Source organism: Macaca fascicularis, chromosome 11 (assembly GCF_037993035.2).
Source record: "Macaca fascicularis isolate 582-1 chromosome 11, T2T-MFA8v1.1".
In the NCBI taxonomy this organism is placed as follows: Eukaryota; Metazoa; Chordata; class Mammalia; order Primates; family Cercopithecidae; genus Macaca; species Macaca fascicularis.
This window is the reverse complement of record NC_088385.1, coordinates 101,599,129-101,621,586: the sequence shown is the minus strand read 5'-3', so window position 1 is coordinate 101,621,586 and position 22,458 is coordinate 101,599,129. Positions and strand designations below refer to the sequence as shown.

General features: G+C 44.1%; 1 pseudogene; it reads right to left on the bottom strand.

Moving 5' to 3' along the window:
* Positions 1 to 19,634: 19,634 nt before the first annotated feature.
* LOC102133781 (succinate--CoA ligase [GDP-forming] subunit beta, mitochondrial pseudogene) lies at positions 19,635 to 21,442 on the bottom strand (annotated as a pseudogene).
* Between the last annotated feature and the right edge of the window lie 1,016 nt (positions 21,443 to 22,458).

Genomic DNA, 22,458 nt, shown 5'->3' with positions numbered 1-22,458 from the left:
TGTTGATGTGTATACACTGATCGTTCAAGTCCAGGGGACAGATAAGGAGACCAGGTGCAAGGCAGGGAGGCAGAGAGAATGTTGTGCTTCCTTCAGCTTTTGTATTTCCATGGCCAGCATTACCCTTTACCTGTGGGCATCAGACTGAGCGTGGGCTGAGAGCTGAGTGTAACTTACACTCCTAAATCAAGCTGGGGCCTGGATGGGCCCCTCTTGGTATCTGTGAATCTTTCCAAGCACCACTTTGGACACACCAGGTATTGAGTGCTGCTGTTAGTTTAGAGAATGAGAGATTTCTAACCCTTAGGTGAAGGGCTCTGGGATGGTCCAAGAAGATGTAGGCCTCATTCTCACACTAGCTCACACCATTCCAGTGCTCAGCCTAGCAAATGTGCTTTAATGCACACTTCTCAGACCTGCGATCCGTGTATCTTCTCCTCAGTGACAGAAGTAGAGAAGAGAATGAAAAGTAGCACACTCTGTCCCCTCTAGTCTGGAGCTGTTTTCAGAACCTGCTAGAAACTAGCTTTATTCTAACATACTGTAGGGTCTAAATCCTCCTACCTGGATCATGAATTCCTTTTAAAGAGTTCATATTTTCATTGACTTTCACTAAATGTCAAATAACCTTGTTTTCACTTCGATAGGCTCAACCTACCTGGCATATTTATTTCGCAGTCTTGTTGAAAGTTCATGAAACTTCGTACTTTTTAATAAGATGATACACTCGAAAGAAACCTAATCTCTGCAGTTGATTCTCTCTTAAGGAATAAACACTCCCACTGTTCTCTTTAATGCGTAAGGAGATTAAATGACATTTTAGAAATATTACAATTAAAAATAGTGATGTGTAGCTATAACATATGCTGAAATTGGATATTTATGTTTGTGTCAACTATAATCCTTTCTCCACACCTTTCATTTATGGTAAACATCTTGGGCCAAGCCCAAGATGAAAGTGCTTGTTGGGTGGGTAAGCACCGCCTGGTCGCTCAGCAAACATTCCTGAGTGTCGATGCTGGACATTGGATTCTAGCACTGCGTTTATCTGGTGACATACTGTCCTGTGGGTCTTGAGTTGGTTATTTCAAGTTCAAACTTTGAATATGATTAAACCGGAACACCCTCCCTCGCCCACCGCCAAAAAAAAAAACAACCAAAAATGGAAACCCATAGTGAAACAGCAAAAAAGCACTTCGTTGCTGGGTTTGGACAATGAATGTGGGATTAGTCCCAAGTTTCTAGCTTGGAACAGTAGCCTCTTTGCCTGCGTGATCCTTGTCAGCTATTCACAGAAGGAAATCTGAAACTCCGTCTTTCATTTCAGCCGTGGAGGCTGTTATCCTTCTCTGTCAATTAGCATTCATGTGGTTTTCGCTCCTTCTAGCTCTGTCACTCTTGTTTTCAATTAAATATTGCCCCACTCTGTGTGTTTATTGCCTTGCCATTTCTCTAGCATATCAGGTTTAATTACGGGCTCAGTAATAATGAGGAACTAGCTTCTCTCAGGCAACTAATTACTTTTGTCTTTTTTGGTCGGATTGTGCCAAATTATTTTGCATTGAATGGGAACGTTTTTGCAGTGAATCCAGATATTGTTGTATTGGTTTGGAAAAACATTTAAATATATTTATTCATGTGAACATGTGTGATTAAACAACCTATTTTACATGTTTCTGTAATTCTGAGGAGTGGGCTGGGGGTAGGAAGAAATGGCATCACTTAAAATTCAGGGCTTATGTGAAGAGGTATTTTAAAGTTAGCATATGCACAAAGGAATGAGTTGGTTTAAAAAGATAAATCACTGCAAAGAATGAAATTGGCTTATTCACATCAAAACTAGATAAGATGTTAAAAAAAAGATATGAAACAGAACCTATAGTTTCCTGAAATCAGTACAATTCTATTTATAAGAAGCTGGAAAGCAATGCACCTTGATTGTTTTAGGAATGATTTATGTGTTGCAATTTTAATTTATTTAAAGCATGTCTACTGTGTTTGTCCTAAGAGAAATATTTCAACAAAACGTGCTCTGTGTTTAAGATATGTTTAGGCAGTAGTTAGCAACTCTGAAAGTAGAAACTGGAAATGTTTATTGTGAGGCTTGTTGCAGAATTTCCATTTTGTGAGTTACTTCTTAGTTTCATGTCAGCCTAAAATTGTGAATTCCCTGTAGATTTTCGCCCCATTGTGGTGTCATCAATGAATTCAAAGCAGGTGCCATTATTTTTTTAAATAAACACTTGATGTTAGCTTTGGGTGTTAAATAAAGAGGTAGATTTCTTAAATTTTCACATTTGTTGGAGCCCATCTTAGTAGCAAATGTGTGTGTGTTACCAATTTTTTTTAGTAGATTTTATGTTTTAGAGCACTTTCAGGTTCACGGCAAAATTGAGCAGAAGGTACAGAGATTTCTCTTCTGAACCCTGACCCCAGACAGGCATAGCTTCCCCTCCACATTAGCGACATTTCCCACCAGAGTGGTGCATTTGTTACACTTAATAAACCTGCATTGACACACATCATTATCCACAGTTCATAGTTGAGGGTTCATGGTGGTGTCATTCTGTGGGTTTGGACAAATGTATGACTACATGTTTCCCCCGTTACAGTATCACACAGAATAGTTTCCCTAAAAATGCTCTGTGCTCCGTCTATTCATCCCTCTCTCCCCCTGTAGTCAATTTTTAAATGAATCTCAAGTCTTTGATATCGTAGGAAGTTGGCGATGTGTGGCCCGTTGCTTGAGCCCTGGCAGAAGGAAGGGTGGTGTATTCACAGTCATGCTAAGATACTAGCAAACATGGCCTTGTGTTGAAAAAGGGGAAGTGATGGCGAGGACAAAGCAGAGCCTTCATGAGCTAGAATGAGACAAGAGCAATGCCAGTCGGGTGGGCACAGGGCAGAGCACAGGAGGGAGCAGACGCCTGACTCCAGCAGTCGGTTTAGTGGGCTGTCTCCAGTTTGTCTGGGGCTTTGGTGTCTACAATGCGCTTGATTTCACTGTGTGTGAACTCATACGAACCAGTCCAGTGGTACCGATACCAATGCTATTCCTACAATATTCCCTGTTTATCCTCAGGAGATGCCTGAAACCTCAGATAGAACTGAGCCCTGTATATACCATTTTTCTTATACATACATACTTATGATAAAGTTTAATTTATAAATGAGGCACAGTAAGAGATTAATGACTAATAATAAAATGGAGTGATTATGGCCATGTACTGTGCTAAAGTAAAATAAAGATTACTTGAGCAGAAGCAGTTGATCTTATAACCAAGACAGCTGCTAAGTGACTCACGGTCGGGAAGCATCTATGGGGGTGTCCAGTTTTTTGGCTTCCCTGGGCCGTATTGGAAGAAGAATTGTCTTGGGCCACACATAAAATACACTAACACGATAGCTGATGAGCTAAGACAAAATCACAAAAAAACTCATAATGTGTTAAGAAAGTTTACAAATTTGCGTTGGGCCGCATTCAAAGCCATCCTGGGCTGCATGGGCTGTGGGTTGGACAAGCTTGGTCTACAGTATAAATACACTGGACAAAGAGAGGATTCAGGTCCCAGTTGGGACAGTACAGGACACCGCCAGATCAGAATGGCCCACAGTTTTAAACTTACCAATTGTTTACTTCTCGAATTTTTCTTTCTTTTTTTATTTTAACAGTTCTGTCACCCAGGCTGGAGTGCAGTGGTGCGATCTCGGCTCACCGCAACCTCTGCCTCCCGGGTTCAAGCGATTCCCCTGCCTCAGCCTCCCAAGTAGCTGGGATTACTGGCATGCACCACCCTGTCTGGCTAGTTTTTGTATTTTTAGGAGAGACAGGGTTTCACCATGTTGTCAAGGCTGCTCTGCAACTCCTGACCTCAGGTGATCCACTCACCTCAGCCTCCCAAAGTGCTAGGATTACAGGCATGAGCCACTGTACCTGGCCTGTTTCTGGAATTTTTCATTTGCTATATTTGGATCTTGGTGGGCTACAGGTAACTGAAACCACAGAAGCAGCACCGTGGCTGAGAGGGGACTGCTGTATCAGCGGGTAGAATGGAAGCTCAGACACACGAGCCTTTCCTGAGGTCTTGGCTGGTGAAGAATTCACGACTCTGTTTTCCTCATCCTGCCTTTTTAGCCCTCTGCTTCCAGTCACTTCACGTCCTGACCAGTTTTCTACTTTGGTCACTCACCCTGTACAGACAGACAAACTGGAACTCTCAGATGATAGAAAAATTCTTAACTACAGTAGCCCATTCTGTGCCCTGGAAAATGGAGCATAGCTGAATGTTTGGAAATCTTATGGGGAACAACTGTTACTTTGCAGACTATTGTCATTTGATGTCTGAGGATGAATACAGACAATGGAAGTGATTGAATGAAATATGTGTCCAGCCCAGCATATTCCTAAATGTTGCAGTAGGGAAAACACCTTACCAGTTCTGTGTTTCCCTGAAAAAAAAAGAAACGGGGAAAAGTGATGTTAGTTGGTTTCAAGCTTCATTAAGCATAGTGCTATAGAATAAAGCAATATTTACCAGTTTTAAGTAATGTATGGATTTTTTTCTTTTTTGAGACAGGGTCTCATTTTGTCACCCAGGCTGGAGTGCACTGGTGCCATTAGAGCTCATTGCAGCCTTCATCTCCCAGGCTCAAGTGATCCTCCTGCCTCAGCCTCCCAAATAGCTGGGACTACAGGCAAGTGCTACCATGCTCAGCTAATTATTTTATGTTTTGTATAGACAGGGTCTCACTTTGTTGCTCAGGCTGGTGTTGACCTCCTGGGCTCAAGTAATTCTCCCACCTTGGCCTCCCAAAGTTTTGGGATTACAGGCATGAGCCACCATGCCCCACCGGGATTTCTAATATAAGAACTTATTTTGGGCCGGGTGCTGTGGCTCATGCCTGTAATCCCAGCACTTTGGGAGGCTGAGGTGGGAGGATTGCTTGAGCCTAGGAGTTCAAGACCAGCCTGGGCAACATAGTGAGACCACCCGCCTGCATCTCCAAAAAAAAAAAAAAAGAATTAAAAAAAAAGAAGTTATCTTGTACATCTGAGGAGGTCCATAGTCACCATTTGACAAAGTAATTTCAAGTCTTAATAACAATTAATAATAGTCTTTTAAAATTTGCAATTAGGTTTATGAGTATCTGTAGCCTCACATACAGAGTTACTTTCTAATAGGTGTGATTATGAGATGTAGAAATTTGTGGGTCATGTAAGGAGCATGACAATACCAAACAGCACCTTTCTGGGCATTCATAGATTTGGGATAATGCCTGGCATTCTTCGAAATTTACTGTGTGCAATGTACTGTGCCAGGTGCTTTACTTGCACTATCAAAGGTAATCATTCCAACACCCAACAAGACAGGCACTATTATTTCTGCTTCATAGATGAAGAAACTGAGGTTCAGAGAGGTAAAGTAATGAGTAACATCAGGCAACAGGTACTGGGGGATCCCCAAGCTGGTGTGACTGTAGCCTACATGGGTGACTGCTGCCTACTCTGTAATAGAAGGAATTGAGCAACTGGTTTCTTGTCAGTCAGGGATCACTTTTAATCCTAGGACTCTAACAGGACAACAGAGCAGGAGTATAATTTGTAATGAATAATATGGTTACAAATTGTGCATTTCCGTCTTCATGCTGCTGGCCATACTAGATGAGGCAGAGATACCTGAAGCCAGCATCCTTGATTTTTGAAGAGCCATGAGCTGACAGATTTGTGGACAAAGAGAATGGAAAGCGATTAATTACAGAAACTTTTACACACTCCCTGGCTTCCTGAGATTCTTGAGGTATATAATTGGCAGTTGACGCGGCTGAGTGTTTCTCAGCTTTTTTGCTCAGCTCTGAGATGGTGAAGTCCCTGGTGGCTTCTGCTCTGAGGCTGCATGACATCTGCTACCATCTGTGGTGGCTACCTCAGAAATCCCTCTCCTTGCTAAGCCAGTCAGGATCTCTCCCTTGCCAGGCCTTTAACTTGACTAAAGCAGTTAACAGGAACATGCGTCAGCCATGTTAACAGCTGTTTTGTTGGTGGTTACTCCACTCCGGCTTAGGCATTGATAATTGGATTTCTTTTCTTTCTTTTTTTTTTTTTTTTTTTCCTGTTCTGCTTTAAAATAAGCCACTGAGTAGTAGAAGGAAAATAAAGTCATGTACTTTCTGGTCTGTACTAGCAGTGAGGGACTCCATTTGCTAAAGAAGCTCTTAGAGGCCTGGATCCTTCTCTGATTCTTAGACTGTCAACGTCACAAGCAACAGTGCTAGCCTAGCCTTCTACCAGGGGTTTCCTCCCAAAGTGGTTTTGAATTCTCTTCCTTCATCATATTTCTTCATATTTTGATGCCCAGGTCTTGTAACTCCAGGGAACAGTGAACTGTAAGACCCCAAAACTTAGGCCACAGGTAGAAGTTTATACATCTCCACACACAGTGGCTTAAGCCAGCAGAGACCCAAAGACATGCTTGGATTCAGAAAGGTGGCTGTCCCCAAACATGGTCAGAATTGTTGCAAGGTGACTTCCTGCTATGCCTTGTCAACAAGAAACAATTGACTAAGAAAATCCATGGAGGCCAGGGAGGGTGGCTCACACCTGTAATCCCAACACTTTGGGAGGCCGAGATGGGCAGATCACTTGAGGTCAGGAGTTCAAGACCAGCCTGGCCAACATGATGACTGTCTCTACTAAAAATATATATATAAAAAGAATAGCGGGATGTGGTGGTGCGTGCCTGTAATCCCAGCTACTCAGGAGGCTGAGGCAGGAGAATTGCTTGAACCTGGAGGCAGAGGTTGCAGTGAGCCAAAATAGCGCCACTACAGTCCAGCCTGGGCAACAGAGTGACACTCCGTCTCAAAAAAAAAAGAAAGAAAAAGGAAAGTCCATGGAAACCATGAATGAGATGGAATGGAGGAGACCCTTTCAGTCGATAAACAATCATCCTCAAAGGAGAAGGCGGAGGGATGCAGGAGGCCGGTGACTGGCTCTCTGGGTGAGCTGGAGAGTGACGGCTGTGTCCCTGGAGCAGGCAGAGATCCTGCCTGGCCAGCTGCACTCAATCTTCTGGGTTTCTGGTTCACAGAGCTGGTTCACGGCCTCCCTGAGGCTATCGACTCTGTGCAGGCTGCAAGCCAAGCTGGGGACTGCTTGGCAGCCCCAGTGAACCCTTTCTACTGGGGACAGATTGAGCTGTCCGACAGGGCAGAACGTTTCAGCTCCTTGGCAGCTGTATATCCTTGAATGTAAATCACTACATTTGCTTTCTCTTGTCAGGGATATTCTTGTCAGAGTGAATCTGTTAGCATGAATCAGTTTCCCAGGAGTGGGCACCTAATAAACTGATAAAGGCATTTCTGAACTCCATGACATGTGGGAAGCCCAGCTCAAAACTCGGGGACTTTCCCCTTACTGGCAATTTGATTAAATGAGGATGAGGGGATGGGAGGGGTGGTGTTTCACCTCTTAGAATCACCCCTTTCTAAACTGTTAACTGCCTAGAATTATAGGGATTAAATGAGATAGTAGATGCTCAATAAATGCATTAAATTATTGAAGGCCTGGGGTGCCCAAGGGCCTTCAGTAATTTAATGCATTAATTAATTAGTTTATTTATTTGAGACGGAGTCTCAGGCTGGAGTGCAGTAGCACGATATTGCTCAGGCAACCTCTGCCTCCCAGGTTCAAGCTATTCTCCTGCCTCAGCCTCCTGAGTAGCTGGGACCACAGGCATGCACCACCATGCCCGGCTAATTTTTTGTATTTTTAGTGAAGACAGAATTTCACCATGTTGGCCAGGCTGGTCTCAAACTCTTGGCCTCAAGTGATCTGCCCATCTCGGCCTCCCAAAGTGCTGGAATTACAGAATTTAATCCATTTATTGAGCACCTGCTACATGCCATGCACTGTTCTAGACAGAGTACAAAACAATGTTCTTATCCTCTTGGAGATTACATTCTGGTGGGGGAGAAGTCAGATGAAAATAAGATAATATTTGGAAGGGGGAAGGCCCAGGCTCTTGGCGTGTTAAACTTACCGTGATATCCTTACAGAGAAAATGAACTTTCTGAGTGTTTCTCTGAATTTTTCAGCTCAATTTCACAGATAGCTGTACGGCACAGCTGAGTAGACTCTTCCAAAGTAGAAATATTTCTGAGTCAGAGAGACTCAGCACAACAGCAGGAGCACTGGGAAGACCTGGGGTGGTTCTGTTTGGAAAGGGGATTAGATGCTCCTGGTACTCCTGCTCAAGTGTTTTTGGCTTGAAATGAATAACATGCAAATGAGCACCTGGGGCTGAGTCAGCAGTGAGTAACCCCCTCTGCCGGGACGCCCAGCCCCGAGGCATACACAGGGCCGCCCCTGCTGGCTTCTGCACCCCTGAGACGCTTCCACAGCAGCCTCTGCGCCTGACCCCCGGCCATGCCCATGCCACCTGTCCAGTCAGAATTCCAGATCCGGCCAGTGGGGCTCTGCTGATGAAACAGCATTACCTGGAAGCCTGGGACTTCAGTGTTTCTTCCCACAGCAAGTGCTGAGGAAGCCGCTGCCTTCCCTGGCACCCCCTTGCTGAACAGCTTCCCTTCTGCAGAGGGCTGGGGTCCCCACTTCATCAGGCCTCAGCTCTCCCCTCGGCTCACCCCTCCTTCTTCACACCACTCCAGCCCTCTGTCCAAGACAGACTCTCCCACCTGGGCCCCCTGCCTCTTCTGAGAGCCGGCATCTCCTTCATCAGTACCTGTTTTCCAGTGGATTCATTTCAGCATCCACAAATGTCCAGTCGCTGATGTCCTAAACCCACTTTTCCTCCTGCATTTCCTCAACTCACTACTCCTTCTCTTCCCTGTCACTATCACGTTTCTTAAAAGGATGGTCTCCACTCCTGTCTCCCAGGATTTCTTAACCCACTAAAAACTACTGTCAGCCCCCAACACTCCCCTAAAACTTCTTTCAGTGGGGTCACCGAGGACCCATTTGCACATCTGGTGCATGCTTCACAGCCTGTGTTTTTACTAAACTTCTAGTCATTTCCCTTTGCAGTGCTCCCTCCCATCTGAAACATTTTTCTTCCCTTGGAAGTCCCTTCCTTTCCCTCCCCTCCCCTCCCCTCCCCTCCCCTCCCCTCCTCTCCCCTCCCCTCTTCTCCCGTTCCCTTCCCTTTCTTCTTCTTTTTTTTTTTTTGATGGAGTCTAATGGTCACCCAGGCTGGAGTACAGTGCAGGCTCACGCAGCCTTTGCCTCCCGGGTTCAAGCGATTCTCCTACCTCAGCCTTCCAACTGGCTGGTATTACAGGTGCGCCACCACGCCCAGCTAATTTCTGTATTTTTAGGAGAGACGGGGTTTCACCATGTTGGCCAGGCTGGTCTTGAACTCCTGACCTCAAGTGATCTGTCCGCCTCAGCCTCCCAAAGTGCTGGGATTACAGACGTGAGCCACTGTGCCTGGCCGGTTGGGTATTTTCTTGATGCCACTCTCTGGTTCTTCTGCCACCTCTTGACCACCCTCTAGTCTTCTTTGGCTGCATTATCTCCATCTCACCCCCTTTGCGCAGACTCCCTGTGATTCAGCATCATCTCTAAGACTAATTCCACTGCCTCTGTGTAGTGAGTACCTGCCTCTTTTCTGAGCCACAGTCCATATTTCTATTTCCCCTTCATCTCTACATAGACATCCTTAGAGCACCTCAAAATATAAAACCAATCTCATTTTTTTGCCCTTACTTCAAATCTGCTCTGTCTACACTACCTCATTACATAAAGGCACCAGCACCATCCATTTATTCACTCACCCAAGCTAGAAATCTTAAAGCCATTCCCCCTCTTTCTAGCCAGTGCCATCTAATCATGTCAAACTCTACCTTCTAAAGACACCCAAGACTTGCCCACCTTACTTTTTCCTACCTTGGTTCAGGGCACCATTATTTCCCCCCAGGAGAGTTGTGACAGTCTCCTATGTGGTCCCCGCTCTTCAGCTTTGCCCATACCCAGTCCGCCCACCATGTAAACTACCTGTGTGATCTAAAATGCAAATCAGATCACCTTATTCCACTTCTTAAACCTTTCAGTGGCTTCTCTTGCCCAGATGGTCGTGTCTGAATTTCTGAGTGAAGCCCACTAGGTTCCCGGTGTACTGAAGCCCATGCAATGCCCCAGCCTCATCTCCCACGCCCCCATTCCATGCTCTACACATCAAGCCCTGAGCCCACCTTGCTATTTCATGCCCTTGGGTGACACACAGGCACCTCCTTCTGCCTGCAATCACATTCCTTCTCCTTCAAGACCCTTTCAGATGTCAGCTCTGCAAAGCCCTCATGTTCTTCTCCTCCTGACTCTGTATTCTGTAAAGAAATGCTCTCTAAATACCTTTCCCTTAGTTATTGAGAAGTATTTCTTTTATGTCTGCTCCTGAAGTAAACAGTGAGTTCCTGGCGGCCAGAGCATGCCCTTGCTATTTCACTCATCTCGTCCTCCCACAGGACCTTGCCAAGTGCAGGTACATATGTAGGTGGTGTTTAATCAATGCAATGAGCAAAGCAGCCCAGGTACTGTGAGAATGAAATATCTGGCCGGGCGTGGTGGCTCACACCTGTAATCCCAGCACTTTGGGAGGCCAAGGTGGTTGGATCACTTGAGGTCAGGAGTTTGAGATCAACCTGGCCAACATGGTGAAACCCCATCTCTATGAAAAAACAAAAAAATTAACCCAGTGTGGTGGCGGGAGCCTGTAATCCAAGCTGCTCTTGAGGCTGAGGCAGGAGAATCGCTTGAACCTGGGAGACAGAGGTTGCAGTAAGCCAGGATGGTGCCACTGCACTCCAGCCTGGACAACACTATGAGACTCTATCTCAAAAAGAAAAAAAAAAAAAAGATATCTAATGGGGCTATTTTCCTTTGCCCCTAGATTGTGAGCACTTGGTGGACTGGCAGTGTGTCTTTTTCTTATCTGCCGTACCTAGACAGCTGGTGTTTAATAAATAGTGTTGATTATGGTTGAATTTACTCAAACCTTCCAAAACCCCCTCCCAATGCAAAGGGATAAAGATATCTAACTAGAATGCTGCCACTTCTGAGCAGCTTTCTTTAACTTCACTTTCCCTGATACTGACCTTTACCTCACCATGCCCTTCCCATTCTCTCCTCACCCCATACTAGGAGGAACTCTGGGCTATAAAGCTAATCTCATAAAATTTGCTGGAGTCTGAAGTCCACCCTGGCTAAAAAAAGAACACACCTCAGAGCCCTGCCCAGGCTGGCTTTAGGTACTTTCTGCTTTTATTGAAATTATGACCACATTTCTGGAATCAAAACAGGGAAATACAGCTTACAAAGAACTTTTAAATGATAAAGGGAACAAGTTCCTCTTCATAGAATATGTCATTTTCCAGGCAGAGGGCTGACATATTATCTCACTTCATCCACACCACAGCCCTAAGAAGAAGCTGCTGTCATCATCTCACTTTACATACGAAGGAGCAAGAGGCAATGGTGCTGAAAGGGTGGAGAAATGGTACAGAAATGAGGGAACTAGAAATCAAACCCTCCTCTGTCTGATGCCAAACCATTAGGTCACTTCCAGGAACATGAAACAATCTGTGACATGCCTTTGGGATCCTGAATTAGCAGAATTTCTGGGATTTCAATGATTTGTGAGAACACTATAAAAATGAGTAGTGTTTCTATACACTAGCAGCAAATTATCTGAAAGAGAAATTAAGAAAATTCCATTTACAATAGCTACCAAAAATTAAAATACTTAGGAATAAACTTAAGGAGGTGAAAGATCTGTACACTGAAAACTAGAAACCACTGATGAACGAGATTGAGCAAGACACAAATAAGTGGAAAGATATCCCATGTTCATGGATTGGAATAATTATTATTGTTAAAATGTCCATACTACTCAAAGCAATCCACAGATTCAATGAAATACCAGTCAAAATATCAATGACATTCTTCACATAAATAAAAAAAAAAACTTATGAAATATATATGGGATTCCAAAAGACCCCAAATAGTCAAAGCAATCTTGAACAGAAAGAACAAAGCTGGAGGCATCACATTACCTGACTTCAAAATATATACAAAACTATAGTAAACAAAACAGCATGATCCTTCCATAACAACAGACATATAGACCAATGGAACAGAATAGAGAACCCAGGGACAGAATATTAGAAATTTAGAATTTCTGATTTTGAATTTTCTAGGATGTTTGAAAGCCATCTTCTCAGAATAGGATGGCCGGAAAATATAGAGAGGGACCCAGCCTTCAGTTATAGTTATGCAGCCCTCCTGAGGCCTGGCTGTCTGTCTTTGGAACCTCTTTGGAACTTCAGGGGCTTGGAGATTCCCATTGGGCACAAGGAAGTTGAGATCTGCTCCCAGGTTCTAGTACTTTATACATTATTAATGCATAAATAAATATATAATATGTAATAACATATACTATATACTTAGGGATGTTTAGTTCATATATATAAATTTATTTGTTTAAATTTTTTAAAATTTTGAAATGATCATAAACTTAGTGAAAAGTTGCATGTTCCATACAAAGAATTATATTTTTCCTGAACCATCTGAGAGTAACCATGAGTTGCCAACCTGATATCCAGGCACGTGCAGATACTTAATGCATAGTTCCTACAGATAAAGACGCTCTCCTTCAAAACCATAATACAGCCATCAGAATCAGTAAGGTAAATAGATGTCTTACTGACATCCAGTCCTTAGACCCCATTCAAGTTTCACCAATTGTCCCAATAATTGCCTTTGCAGCAAAATGACCTAGTTCAGAATTACATGTTACATTTAGTTATCTCTTTTATCTCCTGAGTGAAACAGTTCCTTCATCTTTCCTTGACTTTCATGATCATGGCACTTTTGAAGCTTATAGGCCAGTTATTTTGTATAATGTCCCTCAATCTGGTGTTTCTTTGTGATTAAACTCAAGTTATCTATCTTTGGCCAGAATATCACAGAAATGACACTGTTCTCATTGCATCCTATCACATAGGGCTCAATTTCCATTTGTCCCATTACTTATGATTTTGCTTTGATAATTAAGGTGTCTTCTAGGTCCCTTCACCATAAAGGTATTTTGTCCCCATGAGTAATTAATGAGTATTTAGTGGAGAGGTACGTTGTACCTCCCATTTCTCACCAAACTTTCAATTTATTCATCTATTTGCTAATATCAGTATGGAATCATGGTTTCCTATTTTATTCAAAGTGTTGTAATCCGTGATTATTATTCATTTTAATAACAAGTTGAACCCTGTACAGCTGTGGGAACTCATTTAAGCAATCTTTTGTGTCCTTTTGCCATCTCCTCATTATTCTTTGAGCAAGCACCTCCTTGCTTTTTGGTACAAGGTGCTCCAGGCTCATGTCCTACTTTCCTTGCCCTAGACCTAGAACTGACCATTCTTGCAAGGAGCCTGGGTTGCATTTGGTGGAAAACTGCATTGTAAAGCCAAGATCTGGATCCTAGGTTTGTTCTGCTATTAGGGCATCACCACTCCCAGGTCCTCACAGTAGACAGAGGTAGGGAATACATGTTTGTATATGGATATATGTATGTGTGTATAATATGTAATGATATAGGTACATGTGTATACATCTGTTATGGACTGAATGTTTGAGTCCCCCAAAATTCATATGTTGAAGCCCTAATCCCCGTTGTGATAGTATTTGGAAATGGGGCTTGTGGGAGGTAATTAAGGTTAGATCAGGTTATTAGGGTGGGGTCTTCATGATGGGATTAGTGGCCTTATAAGAAGAGAGAGCATGACTGGGTGAGGTGGCTCACACCTATAATCCCAACACTCTGGGAGGCCGAGGCAGGTGGATCACTTGAGATCAGGAGTTTGAGACCAGTCTGGCCAACATGGTGAAACCCTGTCTCTACTAAAAATACAAAAAATTCGTTGGGCATGGTGGCACATGCCTGTAATCCCAGCTACTCGGGAGGCTGACACAGGAGAATTGCTTGAATCCAGGAGGCAGAAATTGCAGTGAGCCGAGATCGTGGCACTGCCCTACAGCCTAGGCAACAGAGCAAGACTTCGTCTCAAAAAAAAAAAAAAAAAAAGAGCAGCAGTCTGTCTTTCTCTTTCTCTCTTTCTGCCCCATGTAAGGACACAGTGTGAAGGTAAGGAGCAAGCCAGGAAGAGGGCCCTCACCAGGAACAGAATTAGCCAGCACCTTGATCTTGGACTTCCCAGTCTCCAGAACTATGGGCAATACATGTCTGTTGTGTAAGCCACCCCACCTAGTGTATTTTGTGATAGCCACCTGAGCTGAGACAGTGTCTGTATTTGTTTATGCCTACATTCATTTATATACAAATTTAAATCTCTGCTGATTTCTGCATCTATCTCTGTGTTGAAAATCATGAGTGCGCACTAGTACCTCCAATGCCAATCAACACCTCTGGGTTTATTCAAGTTCTCCTTTCCATATTTGTAACTTCTTTCTCCTACAGTGAAAGCATGGACTTCCATTGTCTCTTACATATTTACTCTTTTTCTCCACTCCCTCTGTATAACAAATTTCCCATCTCTGCTGCCCACATCTCCTCCATGTGGGTGGTGGTTGGGTACTAACAGTGCTGACTGTCTCGCCCTACTTGGATCTAAGACAACCTTGGTGGTGGCCCCAGTGCATGTATGTCCCCACCACCCTCTCTGGCTTTGACACATGCTCCAGGATGCCCATTCAAGGAAGCCCTCTTCCACCCTTCTGGACTGATGACTCTGCTGGGTACTCCTTCCCCTGTGTCCTCCTCCCCATGCCTGAGCTCGGCCACCCTGCTCTAGGCTGCCAGCCCCTGCCACCATGGGTCCCTGCCTTGCTCTGTTCAACTAACCGCTAATGGCTTTAAAACGGAATTATTCAGGAAGGAAAGGGAACAAGGAAAGGAAGAGCATTTTATTGTGGGTTTTTTCCTGATTATTTTAGTAATACAAAATGACTTGTAGACATTTGGGGAAATATAGAAGAGACAGAGAAAGATAAAAATCCACATTAATTCTTCCACCCAGAGAAAACCAGTATTATCCATTTCCCTCCAAAAACATTGAACTTAAGCACAAACAACTCCCCCCGCCCCCAATCCCTACCTGCCAAACTACTAGTTTCCTCAGTTGAGAAAAGAATATATGCACATGCCGGGCGTGGTGGCTCACGCCTGGAATCACAGCACTTTGTGAGGCCGAGGCGGGCAAATCACAAGGTCAGGAGTTCAAGAACAGCCTGGCCAACGTGGTGAAACCTTGTCTCTACTAAAAATATAAAAATTAGCCAGGCATGGTGGCCCGCACCTGTAATTCCAGTTGCTCGGGAGTCTGAGGCATGAGAATTGCTTGAACCCAGGAGGCGGAGGTTGCAGTGAGCCAAGACTGCGCCGTTGTACTCCAGCCTGGGTGACAGAGTGAGACTCCGTCTCAAAAAAAAGAATATGTGCCCATGGTTGAAAAATTCAGAAGTAACCTTCTTCCCACTCAGATCCCCAAGACCCCTCCCCAGATGCAACTGCTGATATCTGTGTATTGTATATTCTTCCAGCTATTTTCCATGCATATGTATGTTTACTCCATTTCTCAACCAAATTGAACTTTTACCTTTCTTACATATTTCCTCTTAGTCTTTTTGCTCTGCGTGTATATAATGTAGCAAAATATGAACTTTTTCCTATGTTCTTGTATTTGGCTTCTTCCAAAGTTATCACTTGAAGTGCCTGCATAACTTTCCATCATATATGTGTTTCATTGGTTTCATCTCCTGTTGTTGGATATCTGCAGTTTTCTTACTATCATAAATGATGGGCTTTGTCTTTATTGTGCCAGGGGAGTCATGAAGCCAACCCAGTGTGGTGAAGCAGTTCAGCTGCTTTTGGTGGCTAGTAATAGAATATTGAGCTAAAACTGGCTAAAACAATAGAGGTTTATTTTTCTCAATAATAAACACTCCAAGGCCGGGCACGGTGGCTCACGCCTGTAATCCCAGCACTTTCGGCGGCTGAGGCTGGTGAATCTTCCGAGGTCAGGAGTTCAAAACCAGGCTGGCCAACATGATGAAACACCATCTCTACCAAAATTAAAAAAAAAAAAAAAAACTTAGCCAGGCATGGTGGCTCACGCCTGTAATTCCAGATACTCAGGAGGTTGAGGCACGAAAATCACTGGAACCCGGGAGGCGGAGGTTGCAGTGTGTTGAGATCGTGCCACTGTGCTCCAACCTGGGGTACAGAATGAGACTCTGTTTCAAAAAAAACAAAAGCATTCCAGAGGTGGGTGATTAAACCAGTTTTGCCCAAGATGCCAAAATATAGAAGATAACATTTCAAAGCCAAATCACTGGGTAGAATTTCCAAAGCGCAGGTTTGAGGGCCTCTCCCAGTGTTCCTGAACTACTCACCTTCTTCGGGATTCAAAGAGGGGAGAGAAAGAGAAGATTCTTCAACTGGTTTTTTCTTCAGATTTCTTCTGAGGGGCCCGGGATGGAGTTTTACTGCCCTCAACTTAAGGCAAATCTCAGACAGAGCATTGAGACCTACTTCTTGACTGACAAGGGAGAGAGCTAATGAGACCTGTGGCTTCCAGACAGGAGGCCTGTGCTGGAGGCAGCCACTGTGATGCTGAGTGCTTCCCCAGGTCTGGCATGTAGCACTCAGGAGAGAAAAGCTGCTAGTCCAATGAGGGCAGGGGATCCCCTAAGAAGAAAGTGGGAAGTGGGCATAGCACCCCTGTGAGGCTGAGGGAGGAGACCCCAGGACAGATGCATCCCCTCAAGAGACCTCGAGGGAATCCAGGAGTCGCAATCTCCTAAGAGCCTGCAGAAGCATCCATGAGAAAAAATCATCTGGGTCACAACAGAGACCCCAGCTGGCTTTTAGCAGTACCCACTTAGGAAAGACTCTACCGGTCATCTTGCCAACACACTGGCCCTAAGGGTTCAAGCACGCCCTAGCAGCCTGGTAGGGAGTAAGTGTTGGGTGGAAGGAGAAGAAGCGTGAGACAGAAAAAGAAACGCCAGCCATGGCCTCTTTATACCTCAGGCTGTGGACCTGACACAGGCCTGGTGATGGAAGGGAGACATGATGCAAAATCATTCAGGCTTTTATTCATCTTGGACTATTCTGATTCCACAACTACAAATCTGTTTGCTAGGGAAAGTGACTTTGGATTATCTATTGCCTGAGGGTGAGGACAAAAGTCAAGGACCTGCCAGAGTTTTCATCCAGTAGGGGAATATCACCCCCTGAAGAGTTTCCAGGGCCAATGGGGAACAGCAGTAGAGTTCATTTTCATCACACCTAATGAGCTGTGTGCTTGACTTTCCAGTTATAAGCAGAGCTAAAATGGTTGAAGCAACAGGTCTTTATTTTTATTTTTATTTCTTGAGACAGAGTTTTACTCTTGTCACCCAGGCTGGAGTGCAGTGGCATGATCTCAGCTCACTGCAACTTCCGTCCCGGGTTCAAGTGATTTTCCTGCCTCAGCCTCCCGAGTAGTTGGGATTACAGGTGCCCACCACCACACCTGGCTAATTTTTGTATTTTCAGTAGAGATGGGGTTTCACCATGTTGGCCAGGCTGGTCTCGAACTCCTGACCTCAGGTAATCCGCCCACCTCAGTCTCCCAAAGTGCTGGGATTACAGGCGTGAGTCACTGCACCCAGCCGAGGGTTCATTTTTCTCATCTAAAAAGAAGTTGGGAGGCAGGTGGCTGCAGGGTTGGTTTATTAGCTCAGTGAAGGCCAAGGACCATGCTCAGCCCTCCTCTTGCTCTTGCTCTACTGGCCTCCCTCTATCAATAATGTCTCCCCTCCTGGCCACAAGATGGCTGCCCTGGATCCAGACATCACATCCTCACACAGAAAAACATGCCAGACAGGCTCTCCTTCCCTTTTACAGAGAGGAAAATATCTTCTAGAAGTGCCTCCGAAAGACCAACTTTATGACTCTTGAGCTGGAACTTGGTCACATGACCATCCCTCCAACACGTTTCCTGAATGTCTCTACTTCCTTACTGCCTAAGTTTCCTCAAACCACTATAAACTAGAATCACTGCCTCCCTCCCAAGAATTGCTGCCAGTGAGGTCATCAACCACCTAATTGCCAAAACCAGTGCATGCATTTCACAGCCTGGCCTTACTTGGTTTCTAGATCAGTCAACACTGGAGACCTCTCCCTATTCTTTGAAGCTTAATCCTTCCGTAGGGTGTTTTCTCTCCAGGTGTCTGTGCACCCCTCCACCACTCTTCAGGGTTCTGTAGCTCCATTATCCACCCACTCCTTCCTACACACCCTCCGTGGACCCAGATGCCACCTTTGTGGCAAATACTACTACAGTTGCATAGCTAGCACCTACCTCTTTTATAAGCAGTGGATCTATATTTTAAATTTCACCAACCTCTTTTATAAGCAGTGGATCTAGATTTAAATTTTAAATCTATATTTTAAGCAGTGGATCTATAATATTGGTTCAGGATATCCCTAGAGAACCTCAAACTAAAACACCAAGGTCATTGTTTTTTCCCTTACACCAAGTCTGCTCTTTCTGTACTCTTTATTTCCATTAAAGGCACCACTACCACCCAAGCTAGAAATCTCAGAACCATCTTCCTCATCATCACCACCATCAACCCATGTCAATTCTACTTTCTAAATACAACTCAAAATCAAAATACATCTCAAAATCATCATCTTTCCATCTCAGCCACAGCTGCACTGGTTCTGGTTCAGTTCTTCCCAGGACAGTTCTAAAAGCCTTTTTTTTTTTCCAGCTTACAAAACATAATTTTATTTAAATTTGTATAGATAAAAATCTACCAAAATTTTAACAAAAACTTTATCCAAATCCTTTCCCACAACAAAATTGAACATTATGGAAAAAAACAAATCAAAACAAAACAAACATTCAAATAAGGTTCCCATCTTTCTACCATAAACTGGTAGATTCTGGGAGGATGAGGAGTAAGAGATAAATGAGGAGAGAAGATACTGATACCCAACACAATTTGATCTTCAGTGTTGTGTCATCTTTAAATGACTTAATAACAGACATTTCCATAAGAATCGGGATTCATTTTTGACACAAAAATGGAAGCTTCCACTCCAAAATCACAAATAAGGTTTCTGGTTTTCTTTTTAGCGTGAGGTAAATAGTATATTCAATGTTAAGGCAAATGGTAAAAACACATGAATGGTATATTAATGTAGACCTTCCATTAAATATATTTTGGAACACTCATGGATTTTTCAAACATATGTTGGAATTAGAAACCTGTAAAATCTGCTGCAGTGTGTAATAGCTATTTGCTTGAATGTCTTGGCAGTGCCTTTTTAGTAGCTAATATGTTCAGTGTAATCTTGTGCCTTTTTAGCAATTAATACATTAAATATAATCTTGTCTGAGTTTTTAAATGGTCTGTTTTTCTTTTTCATTATGTAGGATTAGATGCCCACCAAAATACTTGTAAAGGAAGCAGGACCTGATTTCAAATTCTGTCTATACACACAATATTTGGCCACATAGACCACTTCCCAGAGTCTGCGAAACACTGCCTACTGGGCAGGCTTACAATGACGGAAAAGTATGAGAATACAAGATATTATTTTTATAAAGACTAAAATCAGATTTAGGCTGTCTACATATATTATTCCAGAAAACACAGATTTAAGATTTTTCAGTGATTCTTGCCTTCTCCCCCCTTTTCCTCCCCAATGAGATAACCATTTCTTTCACAATGATGAACCGTCCCTTTTTATGGAAAAATGGCTTTCTTTCCCCATCGGATCAGGACAAAGACATCACTTCTTGGCCACAGCCTTCTTGGCTGCATCCTCCAGGTCAATGGCTGAAGTAATGGGGAGTCCGCTGTTGTTGAGTATCTTCTGGGCCTCTTGGATGTTGGTTCCTTCAAGCCGGACCACCAGGGGCACCTTGAGTTCTAGCTCCCAGCAGGCTTTGGTGATCCCATTGGCAATGATGGCACAGTTGACGATACTGCCAAAAATATTGACAAGGATGGCTTCAACCTTAGGATTAGCTGTGAGCAATGTGAATGCTTGATATACTTGAGCTTCCTTTACACCACCTCCAAGATCCAAGAAGTTGGCTGGCTTCCCACCATTAAGGAAAATGATATCACAAGTAGCCAGGGCGAGCCCAGCACCCTTCACAAAGCAGGCAATGTTCCCATCTAGTCCTATGTATTTTAGATCATATTTGGCAGCTTCATTTTCAATGGGCTCATTCTCTGATTTGTCATCCATAGCAAATATGTCTTTTTGTCGGAATTCTGCAAATTCATCAAAGTTTATCTTGGCATCAAAACAGACAACTTATCCTTCTGGAGTTTCACCAAAGGGATTCACTTCCACCTGAGTAGCACCAATTTTCAGGAAGAGATTATACAGTTTCGTAAGTTGATCTGCAGCCTGCCTTTTCAAAGGCCCAACGATGCCTAGATTTTCTGCCATCCGCTGAGCTTGGCTGGCCTTTATTCCTTCAAAAATGTCAATTTGCTCCTTAAAAATGAGCTCTGGGTTTGAAGCAGCCACCTCTTCAACGTCGACGCCCCCCTGGGGGCTGCCCACCAGCACGGGGCCATTGCAGGACCTGTCCATCAGAATTGCCAGGTAGGTTTCTCTGGAAATGTCAAAGGCTTCAGCAACCATCACCTTGTTAACTCACACCTTCTTTTGGAGTTTGTTTTGTCGCTAGATTGTACCCAATCATTTGTTTAGCCAGCTATCCCACAACCTTAGGGTCTTTTGTTAAATGAACACCTCCTTTCAAACCACTATTAAAGACACGTTTTCCTCTTCCTCCAGCTAAGATCTGGGCTTTTAAAGCAATTTCTTTTGCATTTAGTCTCTTAGCAGCCTCCAGAGCTTCATTCACAGTGTCTGCTACAAAGAATCTTTGAACTCTCACTCCGTTATTAGACATAAGTTTCTCGCTCTGGTATTCCCGCAAGCGCAGCCATCTTCTGGAGGTTAATTGAACTGCCTGGGACCCAGCCACCAGGAAGCCGGACCGCAATGCTAGGGCTCGCAAAAGCTTTCCGGCTTGCGCTGCCACAGGAGACGCCATCTTAAACAGGAAACCCGGCACTTTAACAGCTTTTTAACTACTGCCCCTTTCCCTTTTTTCCTGCCTTGTATGAAGATGTGATGCGTGGAACTGTGGCAGCCATCTTGCAACCATGAAGTGATGAGAGTGAGAACTAAAAGCCAAGGAGTTAAGGATGGCAGAAGAAAACCAGACAGGAGCTGGGTCTCTATGACCCCTTTGAGCAGTTGAGTCAACGCCGGGAATCATCTGTCTGGAGACTGCTTGTGATGTGAAGTCATAAATGTCTTTCCTTATGCCTTTGATAATGGCTATTAGTTGCATCATAAGCCATTCCTAATTGACACAGTGAGTAGGAAGATGAAGGTAACAATGTGAACAAACTTACAACATGTTGATGTGGCACTCTTGAAGCAGCTATTTTAGTCTGAGAGGCAGTTTTGTTTGTTTGTTTGTTTGTTTTAGGTAGCTGGGGGGAAAGCCAAACTATTAAATATTTAGTTTTTAATTATTGTTACTAAGTAGTATATTCAGTAGTCATCATGCCCACATCCCTTGTCCCTTGTTTGTCTTTTTCACTTAGGCCTGCTTTTAATTTTTAATATAAAACAGTGTGTTGAGTAACTTTGTGGAGAGTGTTTTCAAATGGTCACGTCAAACATTCCCTGGGTCAAAATGACCGCAGCAAATAGGCCTCTGCCAAGTGTATGGCCTCACCTGGAGCAAAGGCATGGGAGGCAGGGATCTGTGGAGTAGGGTGAGGACACAGCAAGTTAAGATGGTGAGGGGGAGTCATGTGGGGTGGAACTCAGAGAGTCGGGGGTTGAGAGTAGAGTAGGGGCAAAATATGTGAAATGTAGGGCTTGTGAAATGTGGAAGCCCTTCTTCCCAAATGCAAATTGGGGGCACCCATTTCACTGGGGCGTTCTTGGCCTCCATCCCATCCTGCCTATTTTGTGCACCTTCAGGTGGCCTGCCCTCATCTCAGCCCCACCTGGGTGCCTGTGGGAAATGTGGTTGGCCCAATATCACACAGGAAGCATGGCCATCTCTGCTGCTGAGGTCTGAAGTCCATCCTGGGGTGGATGGACTTCAGATCCTGGTATGGTCATCTGGTTGGAAGCAGGGACCAGGAGACTTGACTGGAAGTTTCTAGTGTCTGATGCTGGTTGCTTAGGGGAGTCACCAGACAGTCCCCATGATGCCACCTGCAGAGGAAGTAGAAAGATGAGATCCAGAGATCCAGAGCAGGGAGAGAGTGGAGGACCCAGAGGCTGATGGGGACAGTGCAGAGCATCCCCATCCATATTCAGACATGCAGATGGATTGGAGTACTTGATGATAATTGCGTAGCATCCAGATTGGGAATGAAGA